Source organism: Psammomys obesus, unplaced genomic scaffold (genome assembly GCF_907164565.1).
Source record: "Psammomys obesus unplaced genomic scaffold, mPsaObe1.curated_primary_1811, whole genome shotgun sequence".
NCBI lineage: Eukaryota > Metazoa > Chordata > Mammalia > Rodentia > Muridae > Psammomys > Psammomys obesus.
In genome coordinates this window covers 22,870,363-22,877,919 of record NW_026595981.1, presented here as the reverse complement: position 1 = coordinate 22,877,919, position 7,557 = coordinate 22,870,363, and positions in this window count along the sequence as shown.

Sequence of the window (7,557 nt, the reverse complement as noted above, 5' to 3'; positions counted from 1 at the left end):
ACACACACACACACACACACACACACACACACACACACACACACACAGTTATGGAGGCACACGACTCCGCTACCCTCGCAGAGGCCCGGTAGATGTGCTCCGGTTGTCATGGCAATAGAGAGGTAAGCTTCTGCCAACAAGTCGTCCGGTTGTGTCATCCCAACCACCGAACCTGAACATCGTCTTCAGGAAGGGGGATCCCCGGATCGCTGGACTGAGGGATGGTGTTGTGAACTCCTCCGGGTCCTCGGATGAGAGAGAGGAATCCTTGCCCATTGCTGGCTTCATTGCTAAATTAACCCTGTTGCAGATGACTAAGGATCTCTTCTTCACACACAAAAGCTCGTCACCCCTCCAGACAACCCCCTTTACCGGCTCCTCAAGTCAAACCAATGACGAGGGCTAAAGCTCAAGTAAAAGAACAGTATTGGGGCTTCTTTCCCACTTAATGGCTGTGTGCTCTTGGGCCTCAGCTCCCTCCTATCGCATAGAGTCCTTAGAGGCCCGTAGGGGTAATGAAGGGGAAGGCATGTGATAAGCCATAGGCTGTTACTATTTTTGTTTTCCCTGTGTTCTGCCTTACGTGTCGGCCCCCACCCAGTAGCCAAGTAAATGTCACATTGGGTCCCTGCTGTGGACCATTCACTGGGCCTGGTACCAGGAGATGGGCCCAGAGGTGACTAAGACAGAGCTTCTGCCCTCTGGGAAGTCACCATGCTGGTGTGCAGACTGGCATGTAAACAGCTAGCTGACGTCATCCAAGTCAGCATGTGATTAGAGTTGCAGTGACGTGTGCTGGGATGTCACAGGACTCATTAATTCCTGCTGAGGAATGAGAAGAGATTTTTGTGAATGGTTTGAACTAGTCCTTGAATGATGAGTAGAATTTTGCTGGGTGTGGTGGCACTGAGGAGGCAGAGGCAGGCAGATCTCCTAGTTCCAGGCTTTCACTATGTTCTATAGTGAGTTTCAGGACAGCCACGACTACACACAGAAACCCTGTCTTAGAACCCTCTCGTCCCCCCCAAAAAAGAAAGATGAGTAGAATTTCACTCCCCATAGTGACAGCAAGGAACAGGTCAGGCAGGATCAGTGGGTACAAAGGTAGAGATGTTCGGTAGTTACTTCCTGTATACCTGAAAGTGGGGTGATTGGGCCCATGGGGCCGTGAATCTACACTGCTTACTAGCGGTTTTCCTCGTCTCATGTTCATTGCTCAAGCCCTTGCCGAAGTGACCCCTCTCCAGAGAGTATTCCCTGCCCAGGACAGCCAGAGTAAGCCCCTGCTGTCTTATCAACACCACCCTCTGTCAAGGGCAGCCACGAGGGTGGACACAGGGACATCTCGCTTGGGGAGATACCAATAATAAGCTTTAGGAAGAAAGAAACCAAGAGCCCATCTCTCATTTTCTATATCAAGTCTGTAGGAATGGGCCAGGGTCTTCAGATTTTGTGCTTTTAATATTTATACTGTTGACTCTATAACCTCCTTCCTTTTTTGGTTAATGAGTTGTTTTTATGTGTATGCGTGTTTTTCCTCACATATGTATGTGTACCTCATGTGGGCCTGATACCCTTGGAGGTCAGAAGACGGCATTGAATCCCCTAGAACTGCTGTTTCAGATGGTTGTGAGCTACCATGTGGGTGCTAGGAATCCAACCTGTGTCCTCTGTAAGGGCAGTAAGTGTTCACAAATACTGAGCCATCATCTTTCCAGCCACACGATTGTGGTTCTTATTATTTACTTATGTGTTTCTCTGTTTGGAGACAGAGTCTCACCTTTAATCCTGGCACCACAGAGGCAGAAGCAGGTGAATCTCTGTAAATTAGAGGCTACCCTGGTCTACCTAGTGAGTTCCAGGCCAGCCAGAGCTACACAGTAAGACCCTGTCTCAAGGGGAAAAAAATGTTCTTTGCTAGAGCTGGAGAGATGGTTCAGAGGTTAAGAGCACTGGCTTCTCTTTCAGAGATCCTGAGTTCAATTCCTAACAACCACATGGTGGCTCAGAACCAACTATAGTGAGATCTGATGTCATGCAGGCATTCCTGCAAATAGAGCACTCATATAAATAAACACCTGTTCTTAAAAATGCTCTATTCAGAGGGCTGGAGAGACGGCTCAGAGGTTAAGAGCACTGGCTGTTCCTCCAAAAGTCCTGAGTTCAATTCCCAGCAACCACATGGTGGCTCACAACCATCTATAATGAGATCTGGTGCCCTCTTCTGGTGTGCAGGCATACACGCAGGCAAAATACTGTGTAAATAATAAATCTTTTTTAAAAATGCTCTGTGTTAGATTATTCCCACTCCTAGGCACCATGAGAAAGTAGTCTCTGTGGTGACACCTGGTGGTTGAAAATGTCACTGCCTAAGTTCCTTGCTTTCTACAGCTTTCGCTCCCAACAGGGCTCTGGTTAGGCAGGCCTTCTGACCACTTCAGATTATTTTCATCATCTTACCAGCCCAGGAGACCCAATGCTTCTGTTCAAACTCACTTTCTTCCCCACTCCAAGCCCTTTCCTACCCTTTTGATCTTTAGACCACCCACCGAACACAGGCAGGGTGGAAGAAGAAACATGGTCACATCAGCCATCAAAAGATGGCCTGCAGCTTGAAGGATACACACTTCTCAGTGATTTAGACTCCTTGGATCTGGGATCCAGAGTCAGAAAAGGTGGATTCGAGACCCCGGATGACAACTCTCCTTGCCTCTGTTAAAAAAAAAAAAGTCTCTGGCTGAAGATAATGGTTTATGCCTATAACCCCAATTCGTAGGAAATGGAAACAGTTGGATCGGGAGTTCAAGGTCATCCTCAGCTTCATAGAGAATTCCAGATAAAAAGGAAGTCTCTCAAGATCTCAGTTTTCCATCTAGAAAGTGGAGTCAAAGAGTACAAAGAACACAACCAGCTCTTTGAGTTTGCTGGAAAGATTAAATGAAAGAATACGAACAAACCCTACAGTTTCAGTACTCAGGAGGCTGAGGCAGGAGGATGGAGAATTAGAGGCCAGGGTAGACAGACAAAACAAAACACAAAGCTGCACACAGGCAGCAGCAAAGGACATGCCCTGGAATGCCACCTTGAAAGTAAGGGCTAATGGTTCTGCAGGTGGCTGACACAGGATGAAGGGAGTAGACTAACCAGGTCGGTTCCTCCGCCTGTCCTTGGTAGGAGCACAGCTAAGGCAGCATCCTTTGAACAAGGGCAGAAATTGCTCAGCATCCACACTTCCGCCCCCCTGGATGTACTGTATTGTCCAGGATGGCAACCCTCCATACTGAAGGAGGCCCAGCTTTCTGAGTGACTCCAGTGCAGTCCTCTAGCTGGTCAGCCTCATATTCTGGTGGTTGAACCCTCTCCCCACTGGGCATGGTGGTGCATGTGTGCCTGTGATCCAGTACCCAGCGGCCAAGGCAGGACATTGAGGGTTTGAGACCAGCCTGTGCTACATGAAAAGACCCTATCTCCAAAACCCAGACAACAAGAAAAATAAAAACAAAACAAAAAACCCTATCCCTGCTTTGGGCTCATCTCTTCAAAGGAATTTTTTTCTTCTTTTCTCTGCTCCGAGTTCCCAGACCAACAGTGACTCTCCTTGGCTTAATTCCTATAGCACTTATCATCTTGCATTGTGTCCTGCTCCTCTGGTTCCTATTACAACCAACTTCATTTATTCATTCAACAAATATGTATTGAGTGTCCGCTCTGTGCCAGCTACTATTGCAGATACTGGCCAGTGAGCAAGATCCAGTCACGGGGCTGATCCATTCTGGTGTGGGAGGGAACCATTAAGCAGATACACAAAGGAGCATATGTGAGGTCATGAGTGAGCAGTGCCTTGAGCAAAACAAAGACTTGGGTGGGTTTTGTCTGGTCAAGTTTGGCTTACAGAATGGAAAAAAAATATCTCTAAAACAACATTGACTGTGACAAGGACAAGAAAATGGTCAGGCTGGCCAGAGAGGAGTGCTATAGAGATATAGTTATTTAGAGATAAGGTCTCACTATGCAGCCCTGGCCAGCCTTGGAACTTTCTGTGTAGAGCAGGTTGGCTTTGAACTTGGCAGAGATCCACCTGCCTCTGCCTCCCAACACTGTGATTAAAGGTGCGAATCACTTCTCTTGAATGGAGTCATACAGTGCTAGCCTGATGTCTGTTACTATCAAGTTTGAGATTCATCCATTCACCTAGTCAATTTTTCTTTATTGTCACGTACTATTCTGTTGTATGAATGTATCACAACTTACTTGTCCATTCACCTGCTGAAGAACATTTCTTTGTGTGTGTGTGTGTGTGTGTGTGTGTGTGTGTGTGTGTTTATTTTTGTTCTGGGATGAGTTCTTGCTCCATTGTTCAGGCTCACATGAATTAATGATCTTCCTGCCTCACCTCCTCATGGGTGGAAGTGCTAGATTATGTGCTATATATTAGTTATGTGACCTACTTCTAGTAGATACTGCCAGTTTTCCAAAGTGGTAGTACCAGTCTACATTCCCATCAGCAGCACATAAAAGTTCCAGTTATACCCAGGCACAGTGCTGCACACCTATCCTTCAGCACTTGGGAGGCTGAAGGGATAGGACTGACAGCCATAGGCCAGTCTGAGCTACATAGTGAGTTCTTGTCTCAGGAAAAAAGTTCCGAGTCCTCACTAGGACTGGTGCCTCCTGTCTTTTTCATCTTGGCTACAGGCGGTGAAACTACAGTTTTGGACAGAATGCATGGGCTGCAGTGTAGAGTCCTGGCTGGCCGAAAGTAGGGGTGGGCTGGAGACAAGACGCTGCTGAACCAGCAGGAGGTTGGCCTTGTCATCCCGCAGGTGGCATGGGTTAGGGCAACCAAGGAAAGTAACAATCCAGATGTGCTGGATTAGCCGAGGGGAGTGGCTAATTAAGTGAATGAGGCTGGGCATGACAGTGCTCCATTTTAATCTCAGCACTTTGGAGGTAGAGGCAGGAGGATTGCTGTAAGAGTATAGTGAGCTCCAGGCCATCCAGAGCAATACAATGAGACCCTGTCTCAAAAACAATAAATAATCAAGCAAAAAGATGAGTGAGGATAAGTCAGAATAGGCAGGTGGGGTGAGTTCTGGATGTTTATTTCAGACAGGGTCTCGGTATGTAGTTCATAGACCTCTCTATCCTCCTGCTACCATCTCCTAAGTGCTGGGATTACAGGCATGCCCCTACCACACCCAGCTAGATGCTAGACTGTGTTTGTGTGTGTGTGTGTGTGATGTCTTGTTTTTTGAGACAGGGTTTCTCTGTGTAGCCTTGGCTGTCCTGGACTTGCTTTGTAGACCAGGGTGGCCTCAAACTCACAGAGATCCACCAGCCTCTGGCATGTGCCACCCCACCCAGCATGTGGTATGTCTTTGCATTCATGAGCTAGGGCAGGCGTAGAGAGGCCAAAGGACTCTCTTCCCTGCTTCCACTTTTACATGGGCTCTGGGTATCAAACACAGATTGTCCTCAGCCTTGCAGACTGGGCCAATCTCCCAGGCCCCTACAGTCTAGCTTTTTGCCTTGAGAAGCTGGATGGAAACACCACCAAAAGAAAAGAAAAAAGCAGCCCGATGCAGTGGCGCATGCCTGTAACCCCAGCACTCAGGGAGGCAGAGGCAGGTGGATCTCTGTGAGTTCAAGGCCAGGATGGTTTACAAATCGAATCCAGGATAGCCAAGGCTGTACAGAGAAGCCCTGTAAAGAAAAAAGCTGGATGAACGAGAGGACGATTTTCTGTTATCAAGATTGAGGGAGGTTCAGACAAGAACTCACATGAAGCTATTTAAGTGTACAATGTGTACTGGAGCTCAGGCTATCACGAGACTTAACACAGGCTCCGTGCATCTCTATCTTGGCAAGACTGGTAACTGCCGGCTGCATGAATACCTTGTGCTGCCTGCCTCAGATGGGCCACGATTAGGGTAGCAGGCCTACCTGGAGCCCTGGAACTAGGACTTTATCGGGGCCTGCTCAGCCTTGGCTTCAAACTTCACTGGGTTAGAAGTATGATCACATATCTACATGACCTGGAACAAATGAGGACAGAACCGTCTCCTGTTAAGGTAGCATCCCTCTCTCCCACTCACATTTCATTCTAGACAGCCCTGCTAAGGGACCTTGAGTGCTGGGAGTGTGTTCCCTGTTCCCTTTCCCAACCTCAGCCCTTCGCCAGCCTCCGAGAAACGATGGAGAACATCGGGAGGTTGATTCATAAACTTTAGTGTATTTTTTCTTCTACCAAGCAGTTTCTGCAATGACAACGGGGAAATACACATGGTTTTCCATTAAAGCTACAGGGGGCCCCTGAGAAGCAGTGGGGCAAGCATCATGACCAGAGGCAAGTAGCAGCCAAGGGGTGGGGGAGGTGGTGTTCCTGGAGGACTTGGGAGCTAGAGGAGGCTGAGGAGGGGTCACCAAAGAGCAGCAGGAAGCCTGGGCTGCAGGGGAGCAGCCAGAAGTTGCAGGGAAGCGGCAGAGCATGGGGGTAGCATGGTCTCCGTCACCCCCTTGGGCGGGGGAAGTGGTATGGCATGCCTGTGGATATTTTGACAGGAACTGCTGTATAAAAGGGACTGTACAACATAACCTATAGTACAGTGTTTACATATGATACACGGTTCTCCCCCTCTTTGGGTTTTAAAAAATAAATGTACAATTCCAGAGCTTTGGGTAAAAAATATGTACACTCCCAGAGCAGGAGCCGCAGCTGATTTCACTGCTGCCTCAGCCACTGCTACCTCTTCAGAAGGGCCAGGAAGGAGGGTGAGGCTGTGCCAGGAAACCCCACCCAGTAGCTGCCAGGAGCCCCCCCGAAACTCCCCAAGCCCCTGCAAGCCCTGGAGGCTGTGATGGGAGAGGGAAGGGTGACAGGTATTGAAGGCCTTGCCAGAGCCTAGCTCCATCTTTATAGCTGCTGCTGTCTCGCTTCTCCTCACTCAGAGGAGGAGCTATCTGCCCTAGGTACTGAGATCCACCCTTGGCTCTACAGAAAGACAAAGGGGAATAAAGACAGACAGATGGACAGACTGTGTGGCTGGTGGTAGACACAGAGCCAGAAGGATGATAACTCCCTCCTTAGCAGTGAGAACTGCCCCCCCCCGCCCAAAGCAGGGAGGTATGAGGAACAGCACCCCTAGTTCTAATACCACAAGCGTCCCATCTACTGTAAGGTAGAGGCAGGGCCCAGGAGGCAGCTTAGGCCTGTTTCCCTGAGCTAAGCATCTCAGCCTCTCACTGGCACATACCCAGAAGTTTTGGGGAATCTTGGGTGGGGGATTTGCAGGGGCTGATGGGTAACTCCCCTGCTCACTGATATTCCCTGCCTTTGAGAACACGCTGGCCCACAGTCTTCATATGTAGGACAGAGGGTGGAGCTGGGCAGGCAGTGGAGGAGACATAGCCAACAAGGGTAGCACCAAACAGGAAAGGACCCTCAAAACACCGGTGACACCCTCCCGACATTATCAGATGCGCTCCTGCTCCCTAAAAGCAGGACATGAAAACACACACACACACACACACACACACACACACACACACACACACACA